Source organism: Rhinoraja longicauda, chromosome 7 (genome assembly GCF_053455715.1).
Source record: "Rhinoraja longicauda isolate Sanriku21f chromosome 7, sRhiLon1.1, whole genome shotgun sequence".
NCBI classification, from domain to species: domain Eukaryota; kingdom Metazoa; phylum Chordata; class Chondrichthyes; order Rajiformes; family Arhynchobatidae; genus Rhinoraja; species Rhinoraja longicauda.
The window spans coordinates 36,884,773-36,902,923 of NC_135959.1; positions in this window are offsets into that span (position 1 = coordinate 36,884,773).

Consider the following 18,151-nt stretch of genomic DNA (forward strand, 5'->3'; position numbering starts at 1 on the left):
GACCTCCTCCAGTGTACATTGGTAGGGCGGGAGCCAGTGAGAGGAGAGTCTCCTTAGTTGGGCTAACTCAGCTCAGGGCGGTTTGTTAGAGTGGGACATCCACACATGGAACTGCTGTGCGCAAACACACAGCAGAGGCAAAGGAAGTGCAGTACTTCAGCCTTGATGGTGTCATGGTCAGCAGTTGCCACACAAGGTAGTGAAAATTAAGCCTGCTGAATCTCACCACCAAGACACAGAGCCAAGATGTGCATCCAATTCTGACGCTACCACCCTTCTCTCTCTCAGCAGTTATTTACAATAGTTAAAAATATGCTTCCACAATATCCTGCTCGGTAAGTTTAGTGTGAAGCGAATGGGTTGAATGTACGCTTCCACCTGCATCCCTGGGGCATGTGCCTTCATTGGCATGAAGCTACAATGATCCTATTACTCAAGCAAACTTGTGTAGGAAGGAACTGCAAATGCTAGTTTAAACTGAAGATAGACACAAAAAGCTGAAGAAGGGTCTCGACCCAAAACATCACCCATTTCTTCTCTCCAGAGATGCTGCCTGTCCCGCCCCAGTTACTCAAGCAAACGTGTTGGTCAACTCTTGAGTGGCCCGCTGTTGCTCTCGAAAGATTCGCCACTGGTCTCCAATAAGTGCTAGATCAGTTTGTGAATAGTGAATAGTGTGAATAATCATGTGAATAGTCAGTGTAGTACTTCTCACATTCTCCAGCAGAGTGGCATCAGTCACGACACTAGGTTGACAATGACTACACTGACACTCGTAGTAAGGTGAAGTTACATAATATGGTTTATTTCTAAAGATGAACAATAGTGACAAGAAAGTCCAGGTCCACACAGAGCATGGTCCTTTGCAATCACTGAAGCAGCACCATTAATAAGAAGTCTTTCTCATCTCATCTGGTTGGAACTCCATGGCTTTTCAGGAGTCGGGCTGAAAAGGTGCAGGTGAGGTGATCCAATAACTACTCATTGGATCCAGCTGTGGCTCATTTGACTGTGGCCTCAGCTTAGTCCAGAGTGCCGGTGTTTCCTGGCAGCCAGGTACTTTTAGTGTGCTGATTGTAGACTTCTCTGGCCTATCTGCTGGTAACATGCAGCCCTTAGGTAAGACATATTGTCACAATATCTTATTTCTCAGAATCCTCTCCAGTAATTTGCTTACCACAGATGTTAGGCTCGCTGGTCTATAGTTCCCAAGCTATTCCTTGCAGCCCTTAAATTAGATTTTAGTTATGCGATGATTTTGTTGACGGTAATGACATCTTGTTATAGCAAACAGAGGTATGAAGAGAAAAAGATTTTATGCTATAATGGAGAGATTTTGCATTCTGCGTTAAAAACAACAAATTGGTGATCGTTATTTGCAAAGCATTGCTCACTCTTTGCAAATTTGTTTTCATCTGAATGAAAGCTGTATTGGAATAAAAAAAGAGAACTATTGTGTTAAAAATATACTTAAATAGCCAACAGAAACTAATTTTGGGGTTCAGTAAGGATGCTAATAGACCAAACCAAGCTTGTTATTACATAGAATATTGTTTTTGCAAATTGTTCTGGAGAATTTGATGAGAAAAATATTACAGAGGTGGTACATTATTCAAATTACTCAGAAGTTCAGAAAAATAAAAGAACATTTACATTTTCCCAAACACTATATATGTGAATTCTTAGGTAAGAGATGATGTTGCAAACTCGGTGAAAATTATCCAAAGAATTCTCTTTCATTCAGGTTTTTTCCTAACAAATTCATAGGTAACTAGTAATATTTGTTTGCTATGTTTCCATCGATGAAACTGAAAGAAGAAACACTAGACTTTGCAGTGCTTTCAGATACATCCCTTGGCATTGACTTAAATAACTCATGTGAATAAGTGTGCAGTTGTACTGCTGCATAAACTTTTTTGTGTGGTAATGAACAAGTCCATGTGTCAACAGTAAGAACATTGTAGACATGATCCAAAATGTTCTGAGTATCTCCCTAATTTTTGCACCATTCATTCCGAACATTTTGCAGGTGGATATTCAAAATTCCAAAATGTTTGAAAACTATTCTAAATTTGTCAATTTCATCCATTCAGATGAGAATACTCATAAAGAGTTAAAAAATTGAAGAGCTGGACTTTAGAAGACAAACATAACAACATATCTCAGATTGCAAAGTGGTTCTCAAAGAGGAATGCCTCAAATAATATGAATGGAACAGTCCATTGAAAGGGAAAGCCCTATCCATAATTTGAAGATGACCAATGGATCGAGGTTCTGGGATTTCACTGATATTATGGAGCATCTGCAAACCTTCAACTTGAAGCTCCAGAGGAAAAACGTGATTGTATCTAGCCCTCCTCAGTCAACACTTTCCACAAGATAAACCTCTGTAAAGAGGTACAGTATCAAGAGACTGCAGTCACATTCCCATTGTCAAGTGCAAGATAAATCAATAACTTTAATCCAATCAGAAGATTAACAACTCAAGGAATACATGGAAAGATTGCAAAGGCTGTTGAGGAGATTTAGGCCAGGTGTGAAAAATGTCAGCGTGGAAATCCTGCTCTGCCGTTCTTAGAAACCTCTTAGGGAAGGGGTGTCAAATTCATTTTCACCCCGGGCCACATCAGCATTATGGTTGCCCTCAAAGGGCCGGTTGTAACTGGCCCCCCTTTTCCCCCACTCTCTCCTCCCCCACATTCTCTCCTCCCCCAGCCCCACTCACTCTCCCCCAGCCCCACACTCTCCTCCACCCCTCCTCACCCACCCCCGCCTCCCCCACTCTCTCCTCCCCTCACCCCCCTCCCACCCCTACCCTCTCCTCCACCCACCCGCCCCACCTGCATTCTCACCGTCCACCTCCCCCCCACTCTCCCCTTCCCCCCTAACCCCCACTTTTTCCCCCTACCACCACCCCCCTTCCCCCCACACTTCCTCTCTCCTCGCCCCACCCTCACCCTCCTTTCACTCTCACTGTCCCCTTCCCCCTCACCCACCTTTTCCTCCCTCCCCCCACCCTCTCCTCTTCCCTGACCCCCACTGTCCCCCTTCCCCCCTCCTCCACTCTCTCAACCCCCACCACCACCCCCCTCCCTTGCTGTCCCGTTCCCCCCAGCCCTCCTCCTCCCCACCCGCACTCTGCCCTCCTCCCCAGTCCCACTCTCACTCCCACCTGCACTCGCATTCTCCCCACCCCTCTTTCCCCACCATCCCCCTTTCCCCCACTCTCTCCTCCCCCCACCCCCTCATTCTCTCCTCCCCCAGCCCCACTCTCACTCTCCCCAACCCCCTTTCCACCACTCTCTCCTCCCCAGCCCCACTCTCTCTCTCCCACTCCTCTCCTCCCCCCACCCTCACCCCCCTCCTACCCCCACCCTCCCCTCCACACACTCGCCCCACCCCCATTCTCACTGCCCCTCCACACCCCCACTGTCCCCTCTTCCCCACCCCCACTGTCCCCCTTCTCGCCACCCCCACTCTCTTCCCCCCACCACCAACCCCCTTCCCCCCACACCCCCTCTCTCCTCCCCCACCCTCCTCCCTCACCCCCTCCTCCCCCACCCCCTCCTCCCCTTTCATTCTCACTGTCCCCTTCTCCCCACCCACCTTCTCCCCCTTTCCTCCCCCCATTCTTCCCTGACCCCCACTGTCCCCTTCCACCCACCCCCACTCTCCCTTCCCCCCACCAACACCACCCCCTTCCCCAGTCTCACTCTCCCTCCCACCCCCACCTCTCTGCTCCTCCCACCCTCCCCCTCCCCCAACTCTCCCCTCTTCTCTGACCCCCACTGTTCCCCTTCCCCCCACCCCCACTCTCTCTTCCCCAACCACCCCCCAACCCTGCTGTCCCCTCCCCAGTCCCACTCTCCCCCTACTCTCTCCTCACCCACTCTCACTCCCCTCATTTCCCCACCACTCCCTTCCCCCACTCTCTCCTCCCCCCACCCTCACCCCCCTCCTACCCCCACCCTTCCCTCCACCCACTCGGCCCCCACGTGCACTCCCCTCCGTGGAGCCGTTGGCGGTGAAAGGCACTTACCGAGCATGCAGGGGGAGGGAGCTCCGGACTACTCGAGGCGGGCGGCGGAGGTGGGACTACTCGAGGCGGGCAGCGGCTACTCTGGGAGAAGGGGAGGGGAGAGAAGCGAGGTGAGAGAGGCGCTGCGGGAGGAGCGCACAAGATGGCGGAGCGTGAGGAGGCCGCCATCTTTGTGAATTCGCGACGGGCCGTCGGTGACAGCGGCCCTCTTCGACGCCGCCATGGGTGGAAGCGGCCGCTGAAGGAGGAGGAGAAGAAGCTGCCCACTGCGCTGCAGCCTGTGTGCGGTAACGGTGCGGGGCGCTGGGCCCGGGCGGGAGGGGGGACTCGAGGACGCCGTGGCGTGGGTTGAAGGGAAGGATGAGGACCATCAGTCCGACCATCTCCCTCCTGCTCGGGAGTGTCCCCTGGGTGTGGGAGAGCGGGGAGAGGGGGGAGAGTAAGGAGAGGGGAGGCGGTGATTGCGGGCGGGCGGCTCCGCTAATGGCGGCCATCTTGTTTGGATGTGAGGAGAGGCCGTGAGGAGAGGCCGTGCGTGCCTCTCTGGTGACGTCAGACGCACAGCACTTGGACAAAAAGTGTTTAGAAATGAAAGTTTTAAAGCTTAAAATGTCTTTAACTTAAAAGATATTCGACCAATGACAATTAAGCTCTCACGGGCCACATAAAATGACGTGGCGGCCGGATTCGGCCCGCGGGCCTTGAGTTTGACACATGTGTCTTAGGGGATGATGTTCTGAACAAATGCTTGATACTGGAACAACTGCCATGGAAATAGACTGGAATGCCAGGAATACGTGGCTGCAAAGATATTATGAATCTATAATATGAATATTTAATAGGAATCTGGGGATAACATTTTCATATAAAGTGTGGTAGGTGTATGGAACAAGCTGCCAGAGGTTGTAGTTGAGGCTGGGACGATCCCAACATTTAAGAAACAGTTAGACAGGTACATGGATAGGACAGGTTTGGAGGAATATGGACCAAATACAGGCAGGTGAGACAAGTGCAGCTGGGACATGTTGACCGATGTGGGCAAGTTGGGCCAAAGGGCCTGTTTCCACACTGTATCACTCTATGACTCTATGTAAATCACAATCTACAGTTGAATTCCAAATAAAATACTGTCAGGTCAGGCAATCTAGATTTTCACTCTTTTCAATTTCCAGTACCAAGTATGACTGTAAATTGTTATATTCTGCAATGGTTCAATAAAATGGAAACATTGTGTGAAACTTACAAATCAATAATTTATTGATTTTTTTTACACTCTGTCTTCACACCTTGTTATTGTTTTAATAAATCCTGGCAAACCCAGCATTTATGTCCCATTTCCAACTAATCTTTGAGGAATTGGCACTGACAAGCTTCTTGAATTGCTGCAGTTCTTCTGATGCTGTGGTGTAGACAGTTCCAAGATTTAGACCATGTAATAATCAAGGAACAACTACCTTTCAATGTTAATCTGGTGTGTGACTTGGAGGTGAATCTGCAGCTGCTGGTGTTTCTTATACTCATTGCCCTTGTCCATCTTAGTAGTAGATGTTGTGAACTTAGAATTGAGTTGTTTGACTAGCCTAGGTAATTGACGTTAGTGTATCTTGTAGGTAGGGCAATCTGCATTCAGGGTGAACTGGTGATGGAAAGAATGAATATCCGTGTTGGTGTATGTCATCCAGGCAAGTATGTATTCTATCATATTCCTGATTTCTGTCCTAAAGATGGTGAAAAAACTTTTGTCTAATAAGAGGTGACTCGCCTTTGGTTTAATTTTGTCTTCTCGCCAAAGCGTGTGTATGATGGATCTATCTGAATTGAATATGAAGTTGTCATGATTATGTTATTATGTAAAACTAGACCTGTTGGGCCCATTCCTCATAGGGTTTCCATTGTGACTTGGGAAAATCGCATGTTTTCTTTAAAATAAATTGATTTTTAAAAATAAATAAATAACTGCCCCCTACCCCTCCCTCACCCACTCCATCCCACTCACCCACTCCATCCCCCCTCCTTCCCCCCCACTCACCCACTCCAACCCCCTTCCCCCCAACACACCCACACGATCCCTCCCACCTTCCCTCTCCCTCACCCACTCCATCCCCCCCTCCATCCCTTCCACTCACCCACTCCATCACCTCCTCCACCCCCCAACCCCCACTCCCCTCTCCCCACTCCCCCTCCCCCATTCTCCCCCTCCCCTCCTCCACTCCCCCCTACCCCCACTACCCATACCCCACCCACACCCCTCCCCTCCCTCAACCCGGGCATCAGTCAGAACCCCCACACATCCCCCTGCCCTGCAAGAGATTAATATATATTGAAAGATATACAATATGATTTTATATTTTTACATTATTATATTTTAAGTATTATCATATTATATTATTATTATTACCCTGTGTGTGTGTGTGTGTCTGCAGTGGGGTAGTAGTCTGGTGATTGTCCGGTGCGCTGGGGCCGGGTGGCGCTTATACCTCCCGGCGGGAGGCGCGCACAAGATGGCGGAGCGGGAGAAGGAGGAGGAGAAGAAGGAGAGGGGCCACCATCGTGGTGGCCAGCAGCAGGAGAGCTCTCGTCACCTCCCCAGCCTGATTGGCCACCACTCCTGTCACTCTGGCGGGAGCCACCCCCTCGGCAACTGGTGGGGCGGCGCGGGATCAGCGACTAAACCTCATGGTGGTCAGCGCAGTGGCAGGCACAAGATGTCGGAGCAGGAGGAGGTGCAGAAGAAGGAGAGCGGCCGCAGTGTGTGTGTGTGTGCGTGTGTGTGTGCGTGCGTGCTTGTGTGCGTGCATGCGTGCGTGTGTGTGTGTCGCGCTGGCTGCTGCGGGTTGTAGCGGCCGGGTGGGGAGTGTCTCCGAGGGCCATGAGTGGGCGAGGGGGGACAGCGCTGCAGCCGGAGGTGAGCAGCAGTGATGGCCAATTTGTGAGACCCTCTGGTGCTGCGCTGCACCACAGGAGGAAGGTCAGGCGCGAAGCATGCTGGGATGGGCAGCGGTCCTCCTGTTGGTCCTCCAGGGGGGGTAGCTCATTTGCTGGCACTCATGCGGGTCCCATTGTGACGTCACACGCTAAACATGGTAAGAAAGGTCATTTTTAAAGTTTAAAATCTCTCTAACTTTAAAAATATAACACCAATTTGAATGAAACTTGTTGTAAATGGTCGCCAGGACAATGGTGATTAAGGTGGTGCTAAAATTGTGGCACAATCTTTTACCGTCTTGGCTGTATTTCCATAAACAAATCTCAGATACATAAATATATCTATATATATATATATATATATTTACAAGATCAGAGTTTTCGTAATAGATAGATAGATAGATAGATAGATAGGTAGATAGATAGATAGATAGATAGATAGATAGATAGATAGATAGATAGATAGATAGATAGATAGATAGATAGATAGATAGATAGATAGATAGATAGATAGATAGATAGATAGATAGATAGATAGATAGATAGATAGATAGATAGATAGATAGATAGATAGATAGATAGATAGATAGATAGATAGATAGATAGATAGATAGATAGATAGACAGACAGACAATAGGTGCAGGAGTAGGCCATTCAGCCCTTCGAGCCAGCACCGCCATTCAATGCGATCGTGGCTGATCACTCTCAGTCAGTACCCCGTTCCTGCCTTCTCCCCATACCCCCTCACTCCGCTATCCTTAAGAGCTCTATCCAGCTCTCTCTTGAAAGCATCCAACGAACTGGCCTCTACTGCCTTCTGAGGCAGAGAATTCCACACCTTCACCACTCTCTGACTGAAAAAGTTATAGATGGATGGATGGATGGATGGATGGATGGATGGATGGATGGATGGATGGATGGATGGATGGATGGATGGATGGATGGATGGATGGATGGATGGATGGATGGATGGATGGATGGATGGATGGATGGATTTGAAATACAATGTGTTGTTTCAGGCTCCTCGGTAAACGAGGAATTTAAAGAAAGGGAAACAGATGTGGATTCATGATGGTCATAAACAACAAGTTAAACGTAGGATTGTAAAGATAAATTATCGAGACCTGATTGATGATCAAATATAGTTTTCTTCGTACCATACTTTTGCAATATTATTTGCAAATGAAGTATTGTCATAATAAGGGATTGAAATAGGTATTAGCAAAATTACCTTTGTTTCAAACCATGGTGTTCATTCCAGGGGAGAAAAAAAACATTCTTCCAGTTCCACAGAAATTGTGATCAACTACCATCTGCCTGACCCTTTATCTCCCCCCCCCCCCCATCCCCCCCCCCCCCCCCCCACATCTCCCACACCCCCAAGTCCACAACACCTTAATGTGTAGCTCACCTGAGAGTCAATGCTGGCAAGAAATAGTTGCTTATTATTAATTTATTTGCTCCATGTTCATATGAAGTTCCCTCCTTGTGTACTTTGCCAATGTAATCAAAACATTTTAACATTAATGAGAAATGTTTGGACCTGAATTGTTTTTTATCCAAGAGGCTCTGCAGTTTGAGGACTATCCTCCCATCCAAGACCATCTCCCATGAATACAATTCCACCCCCAGGACAGAGCCAGCCTTCCTGATGATTTTGTTAATCTTATTGGCATCTGCGACCTTCGCCCTGCTGCCCCTCCACATGGCAGAGAAGACGATTGCACTGGCTACCACCGATTTGTAGAAGATCTGCAGCATCTTACTATAAACACAATATGTGGAAAACACTTTTCCCTTTCTCCCTTTTCATACGTTTTCTTCTCTGTTTCCATAAGAGATAATCTGCTCTAAAGATTCGCTCCTCATTCAATGGATGAATGACCAGGCAGCTAAAGCAATTTGCCTAACAATTAAAGGTTGACTCAGAATTCCAACTTCGGACACACCACTATCTGAATGTTCCAAAACAATGTAAAGTTTTCCGAAAACTAAGCAGAACTTGTACATAACCAACTTTTCTTCAGAGAAATACCATCATGCCTTCATGTAATTTTTGTTTCCTTTCAATTATGTCTGTTGGCAGTTCTCCTGACACTCAATAGTTACAGTGCAATGTGTATGTTGGCTGCATTTCTATGGGCTCCTGTGTCAAATCATCATTTGTCTATCCTGCAAACGTTTGGCACAAACTACAGCAAAAAACCCTAATGCACGCAAATAATGAATGCTTCAATTTGGTAATCAAATTTTAACTACCGTTATGATCTCCTCTCAAAATTTCGCTTGTGCAAAGATTTACGATTTTGTACTAAGAGCATGAAGGAAATCATTATTCTGTAATCACAGTTATACAAATGCAAATTAGATAATTTATATGAAATGAAACTATTAGTAAATTAAGGGGCACTGGATAAAGACTGATTTATACATTTTGATATGGAAAACAATATTATTCATAGTTTCCAAGCTATTAATATAAAATGTAAATGAATTGGCAGTCAATCAGTTTTTTTGTTTTTAAAAAATATACAAACAATGTTGCAAATAATCTTACTTTTCATAATCTAGATATTCTATATTACATACTTACATAATGAGCATGTTGTAAAATAAATTACATTATCAACAGCCATATGATTTCATAAATCAGAATTTTAATGCTCAAGTTCTAATTGGATGATACCTTAACATGTTTAATTGCAAAGCAAACCAGTTTTAAAATCAGACATAATAAGATAATCTAATTAATGAAAAATACTGTAGGAGCCATTTTGCATGTATTAGCTATTTTAGCATAGTGTATTACTGTGTATCCTGCAGTATTGTTTTTTAGACACTTAGAGGTTGTCTTGAGTTTAATATTAAGCTTACGTACAGGACTGGGAGGACCCAGAGGTTATAAGTATAAATTCTTCCAGTACTAATGTAATTTCTTAGTGTGACAACGAAAAGTCTGCAGAATAAAAGGTTCAGTGGTCATTTAATATACAAGAAGTGCCTGCTGGATAAAAGGTCTGGCAAGACAGTATAGGTCTCGTAGGAATGATGATACGATAATAAATTCTTACCAAGTCAATGACAAGATAGGTCAATATGTTTTATTGCAACTTCAAATAAACGACCAACTAACTGAAACATCGTGAAGATCTCCATCGTTATTTGCATCAAGAATATTTCGCTCCCGTTCCTGCATCATACTGTAAGCATCATCTTTGTATCTGACCCTGAACATTCTGTCCCTTACCTATTCCAGCTTATCAATTCCTTTGGCGAGGTCTCAGGTTACACTATAAACTGGCAGAAGAGTGAACTTATATCGTTAACAGCAGAATTAGACCCTGTATTCTTAGCCAACATGCAGTTTAAAACAAATCCGGACAGTATAAAATATCTGGGCATTAAAATATCTAAAAACCCCAAGACCCTTTTTAAAATTAACTTTACCGAAAGGTTGAACAAGCTAAAGGAGAACATAGAGAAATGGAGAACATTGCCTATTTCGTTGATTGGCCGCGTGAACGCAGTAAAGATGGTCTCCCTGCCAAGATTTCTGTATTTATTTCAGAATGTCCCTATTTTTATCCCCCAATCCTACTTTAAGTTAATCGATTCTATCATTATGCCATTTATTTGGGGATATAAAGCACACAGGATCTCAAAAGCTTATCTTCAAAAAATGAGGGAACATGGGGGACTGGGGTTACCGTGTTTTTTATATTACTATTGGGCGGCCAATGTTAGAGTCATGGTATACTGGCAGTATGCATATGAACGGGGAGTTGGATATGACCTGCCCCCTTGGCTGGCAATTGAAAAAAGCTTAACCCCAAAAACTTCTCTCCCTGATCTCCTTTTTTCATTACCCAGACCTCTCACCTCTCTTAGAGAGGATCACTTCACTCCGTCCAATGCTCAGAGAATATGTCACCAAATTAGGAAAGCTTGTGAGCTTCCAAATACATCAATGCACACCCCAATCTGGCATAACCACGCTTTCCCCCCATCATTTACAGACACAGCGTTCAGAGAATGGAGCTGTAAAGGGATAGTTACAATAAAAGATCTTTACATAAATAGACACTTTGCATCATTTGATCAGCTACAATCCAAGTTCTCATTGCCCAAAACTCAATTCTTCAGGTACTTACAGCTGAGAAATTATGTTCGACAAAACAATTCGCTTTTTTGAGTCCGTGCCCGAAGACGACTCATTGTCCAAAATTTTGCTAGGTCCCCCGGAAGCAAAGAACCTAATCTCATCTTTTGTAGGTATCTTTTCAAACAAACTAGATAAATCTACTTTAAAAATAAAACAAACCTGGGAAGAAGACCTTAACATTGAAATTGATGACGATGTCTGGAAGGTAGTACTGAAAAGTATAAAATCCTGTTCTATTAATTCTAGGCTACAACTGATTCAATTCAAGGTTATACACAGATTACACTACTCTAAGGTTAAGCTGCATAAAATCTTTCCAGATCTCTCACCTTTGTGTAATAGATGCAAGACCGCTGAGGGTACACTCGCTCACCACTTTTGGACTTGTCCAAAACTTCACAACTTTTGGTGTCTTTTATTTCAATGGTACTCCACTGTTTTAAACGTCACTTTAACTCCGGACCCTGAAACTGCTCTATTCGGGTATTCCACAACGCATGAGAAGCTAGACCATAATGCTCGCACAATCTTGGTTTATGGTATGGTAATGTGAGGAAGATGCAATAAGGCTGCAGGGTGACTTGGACAGGTTGTGTGAGTGGGCGGATACATGGCAGATGCAGTTTAATGTAGATAAGTGTGAGGTTATTCACTTTGGAAGTAAGAATAGAAAGGCAGATTATTATCTGAATGGTGTCAAGTTAGGAAGAGGGGATGTTCAACGAGATCTGGGTGTCCTAGTGCATCAGTCACTGAAAGGAAGCATGCAGGTACAGCAGGCAGTGAAGAAAGCCAATGGAATGTTGGCCTTCATAACAAGAGGAGTTGAGTATAGGAGCAAAGAGGTCCTTCTACAGTTGTACCGGGCCCTGGTGAGACCGCACCTGGAGTACTGTGTGCAGTTATGGTCTCCAAATTTGAGGAAGGATATTCTTGCTATGGAGGGCGTGCAGCGTAGGTTCACTAGGTTAATTCCCGGAATGGCGGGACTGTCGTATGTTGAAAGGCTGGAGCAATTAGGCTTGTATACACTGGAATTTAGAAGGATGAGGGGGGATCTTATTGAAACATATAAGATAATTAGGGGATTGGACACATTAGAGGCAGGAAACATGTTCCCAATGTTGGGGGAGTCCAGAACAAGGGGCCACAGTTTAAGAATAAGGGGTAGGCCATTTAGAACGGAGATGAGGAAGAACTTTTTCAGTCAGAGAGTGGTGAAGGTGTGGAATTCTCTGCCTCAGAAGGCAGTGGAGGCCAGTTCGTTGGATGCTTTCAAGAGAGAGCTGGATAGAGCTCTTAAGGATAGCGGAGTGAGGGGGTATGGGGAGAAGGCAGGAACGGGGTACTGATTGAGAGTGATCAGCCATGATCGCATTGAATGGCGGTGCTGGCTCGAAGGGCTGAATGGCCTACTCCTGCACCTATTGTCTATTGTCTATTGTAATTGCCAACAGATGTATTTTGAAACTATGGAAATCAGACTCTGCTCCTCAGTTTGAGACTTGGTTAAGAGAATTAATGGGCATCTTACACGTAGAGAGGTTGAGATATGAACTATATGGCAACCCTCAAAAGTTCTTCAACATATGGAACCCAGTGCTGCAGCATATTAAGGACAAGTAAAACTATCCCCTCAATGCCACATACTTTTGTACCTTCTTTGAATCCAGCAGTGAAAATACTGAAATATTTGACTTGTGAAAATTACCTTGCCTCATGTTTTTGTGCTTTTGTCTTTTTTGTCACATTGTAGTTATGTTTTTTTTTAATTTATTTTTATTTATTTATTTGTTTGTTTTTGTTTGTTTGTTTTCATGATTATGTAGAGAAGGGGAGGGATGGGGTTTACTGTTGTTGTTATATGCACTGTAATTAATTAAATTAAAAATTAAAAAAATAAACATGAAGCTTACGTACAGGACTGGGAGGACCCAGAGGTTAGAAGTATAAATTCTTCCAGTACTAATGTAATTTCTTAGTGTGACAACGAAGAGTCTGCAGAATAAAAGGTTCAGTGGTCATTTAATATACAAGAAGTGCCTGCTGGATAAAAGGTCTGACAAGACAGTATAGGTCACGTAGGAATGATGATAAGATAATAAATTCTTACCAAGTCAATGACAAGATAGGTCAATATGTTTTATTGCAACTTCAAATAAATGACCAACTAACTGAAACATCGTGAAGATCTCCATCGTTATTTGCATCAAGAATATTTCGCTCCCGTTCCTGCGTCATACTGTAAGCTTTGGGGCTTTATAAGGAAGACGAGAAGCTAGCCGTTACAGAAGGTAGACACAAAATGCTGGAGTAACTCAGCGGGAGAAAAGGAATGGGTGACGTTTCGGGTCGAGACCCTTCAGACTTATGTCAGGGGCGGGGGCGGGACAAAGATAGGATTTAGTAGGAGACAAGAACACTAGTGGGAGAACTGGGAAGGGGAGGAGAAAGAGAGGGTGAGAGGAACTGTCTGAAGTTCGAAAGGTCAATATTCATACCGCTGGGGTGTAAACTGCCCAAGCGAAATATGAGATGCTGTTCCTCCAATTTGCGCTGGGCCTCACTATGACAATGGAGAAGGCCCAGGACAGAAAGGTCAGATTGGGATTGGGAGGGGGTGTTGAGGTGCTGAGCCACCGGGAGATCAGGTTGGTTAAGGCGGACTGAGCGGAGGTGTTGGGTCAAACGATCGCAGAGCCTGCGCTTGATTTAACTTGTCAGAGCGAGGGCCTGTTGGTGCAGGCGAATCATAGCCAGTCCTACACAGCTAGCCATTACAAATACTTTCATAACTATCCTGTTAAAATATGATTTAACAATAATTTGGAACTTGCAATTTGAAGCATTAAGCTAAAGTATTTCACAATTAATGGCACACGCCTTCACGTTGCAAGTGAATGACCAAACATCCCATGTGGACTGAGAATCAACCCCCTCTCAATTTGTTTTGAATTTCTTCAACCACTGCATTACTCTCAAGAAATTTACTACATGCTTCTGCTTCTTTGTATTGGATTTACTTCTTTACTTTGAGGTATTCTCCATACTGTTTCTTATGTTGTGTTTGCCACTGTATCGGGGATTTAGAATGACCATATATCATTCTTATTTAATCATTACCAGATATTTCACTGACATTTCCTGTAAATTTTCTGTAGCACTAAAATCAGAAATCATGTTGTCAGGAATATAAAAAGCATCCAATGTAGTCAAATGGAACATGTACATCCTCAAACAAGCAGGCAGGAAAGCTGAATAATAATGACAAAAAGCTGGCATCCAGTATGGTATAAGTATTTAATGATATTATTTTGGCAAAATGTATTGCACTAAAGATAATGTTTGTCTAGCAAAAACAAATCAGGCAAATAAGGTAGAAGGAAATTACTTTGAATCAACAATATATATGCATTTGAATAATGCTGATCAAGGATCGTCATCATGGTTTTGTACATGGGAGATTGTTTCTTTTGAATCTGAGTTTTTTGTTGATGTAACCAAAAAGGTTGACGAGGGCAGAGCTATAAAATGTAGTCTACAAGAACTTCAGAAAGGCATTTGATAAGGTTCCGCATGGTAGGCTGCTCTAGAAGGTTAGATCACATGGGGTCCAGGGAGAACTAGCTGGCTGGATAGAGAATTGTCTTCATGGAAGGTGGCAGATGCTAGGTGGCTGTTTTTCGGACTGGAAGCCTGTGATTAATGGTGTGCCTCAGGAATGGGTAATGGGCCCATTGTTGTTTATGGTTCATATCAACAATTTGGATGAGAATGTACAAGGCAAGAATAGTAAGTTTCCAGATGACACTAAAGTAGGTTATGAAAAATTACAGCAGGATCTTGATTATCTGAGCAAGTGGGCTGAAGAATGTTAAAGGAGTTTAATACAGATAAGTGAGACGTGTTGCATTTTGTGAAGTTCAACACGGCCAGGACCTTCACTGTGAATGGCAAGGTCCTGAAGAGTATTGTAGAGAAGAGGGATCTAGGAGTGCAGGTACATAGTTCCCTGAACTATACACAGGTACAAGGCGGCTTTTGGCACATTGGCCGAAATCAATCAGGGTATTAAAAATGTCAGTTGAGATGTTATTTTGCAGGTGTATAAGACATTGGTGAGGCCACATTCGGAGTATTCTGTTCCTATTCCTGCTATAGGAAATGCTGGAAAGCATGCAGAGAAGATTTACAAGGATGTTGCCAGGACTTGAGGGCCTGAGCTAAAGGGAGAGGTTGGGCAAACTAATACTCTATTCCTAGAAGCACAGGAGCATGAGGGTTGATTTTATAGAAGTACATAAAACCAAGAAGGAAATAGAAAGGGAAAATCTAATAGGAACCTGAGGGACAACTTTTTTCGCACAGAGAGTGGTGGGTATGTGTAACGAGCTGCCAGGAGGGTATTTGAGGCAGATATTATTAAAAGACATTTGAAGAGGTGCATGGATAGGAAATGTTTAGAGGAAAATGAGCAAAATGCAACAGGTGGGACTAGTGTAGATGGGGCATTTTGGTTGGCATGGACTCCAATTGATCTTAACAGAAAAACCTACAGCCTATGATTTTTTCAAACCTTGTTTCTTGTCATAAGTAATGTTCAAAAGTAGACCAAAGAAACATATTTTGAGCAGCAGTAAATTTATAGATTGCTTTTGTTCCATAGATGTCCTGTGCAATCGTTGATGGTCATCAACCCAGTTGATCATATTTGCCAAGAAACTGTATTTTACCCTGTTAATGTGCACTGCATTTTGTGCTGACTCCCAAGTAGGACTGCACCAAAATGGAAAATTAGCCAAAAGTGCAGTTCAAAATTACATTTGAGTGCCTTTCTCTCAGAAAGCTGTAATTTGTGCAATGTTGACCGGGTATCACACTATATAGTGCAAGTTCCAACAGTTTTCAGTGCAATCATTAGAAAAGGGCAATATTCAGTAAATGGACACAAGCTCCAACAGACAGGCTACAACACACACTGTGGCATCCATGAAGGATAGAGCAATTGCAGGGATATGGGAGAGAGCTTTTAAATTCAGTGAAAGAAACCAGGGCATTCTCATCAATGAGATAAATGTAGGAGGAAGATCTTTTGTGCTCAAGAGTCTGGAAGCCCAACATTGAAAGGAAAATTGTCAGATACCCAAAAAATAGTTTAGTTTATTATTGTCACATGTACTGAGGTACATTGAAAATATTTTGTTTACATGCTATCCAGTCAAAGAAAAGAGTGCATGAAGACAATCAAGCCACAAGGTAAAGGATACAACATTTAGTGCATGATAAAGTCTGGTAAATTCAGATTAAAGCTAGTTCAAAGGTCTCCAATGTGGTAGATGGGAGGTAAGGACGACATTCTGGTTGATGAGAGGACAGTTCAGTTTCCTGATAATGGGCGGGAAGAAATTGTCTCTGAATCTGGAGGTATACACTTTCAAACTTCTCTACCTCTTGCCTGATGGAGAGGGGAGAAGTGGGAGTGACCTGGGTGAGACTGGTCCTTGATTATGCTGGAGGCCTTGCTGAGGCAGCGTGGTGTAGAGTAAATCAATGGAAGGGAGGTTAGTTTGTGTGGTGGTCTGGTCTTTGTCCACAACTCTGCAATTTTTAGCACTCTTAGATGTAGCTGTTCCTAAATCAGCCTCCCGATAAAATGTGTTCCATTTTATCTGTAGAAGTTGATGGTTGTTGGAGACATGTTAAACATACTAAGCCTTCTAAGGAAGTAGAGACAATGGTGTGCTTTCTTGCCTATAGCTACACTGTGGCTGGTCCAGGACAAATTGCTGGTGATATTTATATCTAGGAACTTGAGATTCTGGCCATCCCTACTTCGGTGCGATTAATGTATAATGGAGTGTGTGTACTGCTTTGCTTCCTGAAGTCAATCACAATCTCCTTTTGTTTTCCTGACATTGAGGAAGAGGTTGTTATCTTGGCACCAGTTTACAAGGTTCTTAATCTGCTTTCTGTCCTCTGTCTTGTCATCATTTGATATCTGGCCCAATATAGTGGTGACATTTGTAACAATTGTGTTTGTATGTATATAATTATGGCGACAGCACAATAGGGGCTGAGTAAGCATCCTTGTGGGGTGTCAGTGTTAAGTATTATCGTTGAGGATGATTTGCCACCCATCTTACTAATAGTGTTCTGTTATTCAGGAAATCAAAGATCCATTTGCAGAAGGGAGTACAGACTCCAAGTTCCATGAGTCTGGAGATGAGCATGGCTGGGATAATGGTGTTCAAAGCAGAGCTCAAGATGATGAATAGGAGTCTGACATGGGTGTACTTCTTATCGAGGTGTTCCTGGGATGAGGGCAGGGTCAGGGAGATCGATGCAACCGTGGACCTTGGGCGAACTGCAGTGGATCAAGGCTGCTTGGTAGGCTGGAATTAATGTGTGCAGTAACCAGCCTCTCGAAGCACTTCATGATGGTGGATGTCAAGGCCACTGACCGGTAGACATGAAGGCATGAGATCTTACTATTTTTTGGCAAGATCTTGATTTTCTTTGGCAGAGCTTGCTTTTCTTTGGCAAAATCTTGATTTTTGTTGGCACATTTTCAAGCAACACACAAATACATCTTATGCAGACTGATGAAATGAGTTGAAACAAGCCACTTTAGGAATTTAATTAGGGGTTCATTTGTTTGATGCCTTATTGCAGTGCTGGTGAGATTGTAAAGCAACATTTGAGCAATGAATATCATCAGTATGCCATGCTGTTAATCAGTGCATGATGGTGGCAGTAGTGGTCGGAGTTTAGAGAGGGCAACTTGATGTGCAGGTAGACTGTAACTATACATGGTATTCAGGAGAAGGGTTTTTCTATCAAGTAACATCCTACTTTGCTCATCTAGCAGAGGTTTCTGATGTGGAGCACGAAAATCTGCATTGGATTTGCCAGCATTGCTGGCTTTCCATGAGCGGGCTGAAATACCATTTGATTACTCTCTTATAGCCTTGAGAGCTCCTCTTAATATGCCAAATGTTTTCATCAAGGGAAAGCATTACTATTCT